The sequence below is a fragment of the Orycteropus afer genome, unplaced genomic scaffold (assembly GCF_000298275.1).
Source record: "Orycteropus afer afer isolate SDZICR_OR568_19922 unplaced genomic scaffold, OryAfe1.0 scaffold00130, whole genome shotgun sequence".
Classification (NCBI taxonomy): Eukaryota; Metazoa; Chordata; class Mammalia; order Tubulidentata; family Orycteropodidae; genus Orycteropus; species Orycteropus afer.
In genome coordinates, this window is record NW_006921717.1 from 2,237,233 (window position 1) to 2,238,562 (window position 1,330).

The window sequence follows — 1,330 nt, forward strand, 5'->3', positions numbered from 1 at the left end:
ATGGCCTTCTCCAGGCATTGCTCCCTCCTGATCACATGCCCAAAGTATGTGAGACCGTCTCACCATCCTTGCTTCCAGGAACATTCTGTCTGTACTTCTTCCAAGACAGATTTGTTCATTCTTCTGAAAGTCCATGGTCTATTCAATATTCTTTGCCAACCCCACAATTCAAATGCATCAATTCTTCTTCCATTTTCCTTGAAGCTCTCCCATGCCTTTGAGATGATTGACAATACTATGACTTGGGTCAGGTGCATCTCAGTCCTCAAAGTGACATCTTTGCTTTTTAATGTTTTAAAGAGGTCTCTTGCAGCAGGTTGGCCCAGTGCAATACGATGTCTGATTTCCTTCCTGGTGCTTCTGTGGGTGTTGATGTGGATTTAAATAAGAGGAACCTCGACAACTTCAATCTCTCTCCCTTTTTCATGCTGTTGCTTTATTGGTTGAACATTAGTTCAGCTGAACTAGTTAAAAAGGTCAGCCTTGAGCTTGGAGAACTATCCATATGGGATGAAATTGACAACAGCAACTCAAAGGACTAGATAGGAACCTTAGGGGGCAGTGAGTTTATGTTAATGAGGGAGGAACAGCTCAGACAAGGCGGGTGATAATGGTCACACAACTCGAAGAATGGTATCAAGGTCCCTGAATTGTACGTGTAGAAATGTGTGTGTTTTGCTGTGTATATTTTCAACAACAACAACAAAAAAAAGTCTGGGTCTGGGTAGACACCTGGCAGTAAATGCAAAAGATTAGGGAGGGGACCCCAAGTTCTCAAATTCCCTAACCCAACCCAAATAAACCTCCTTCTCTGAAGTTCCCTAAACCCACTGGAGCCTGGACACTTATTGTTATTTTATTATTATTATTTTTACTGTGATGTGGGTGAAAGTTTACAGAGCCAGTTCATTTTCCATTCAACAGTTCGTACACATTTTGTTTCATGATATTGACTGCAGTCCTCACAATGGAACAGCTCTCTTCTCACTTCCTGTGGTTACCTTTTCCCTGCGTCCTTCTTTCCTGTACGTTCCTGACCTCTGAGCTCTCTCTGCCTAGAACCTTGTTCGATGAGCCATTCTATCATTCAATGACGATTAATTGGGCACCCACTATGTGCCAAAGGGTAGCTGGATGGCACAAATGTTTAAGTGCTGGACTATCCATTGAAAGTTTAGTGGTTCAAACCCACCAAGAGATGCTTGAGCAGACAGGCCTGGTGCTCTGCTTCTGAAAGATGTTGTTGTTGTTGTTGTTTGCTGTTGAGTTGGCCCTGACTCATAGCGACCCCTCTTTGAGTTTCCGAGGCAGTATCACTACGGAAGTAGGA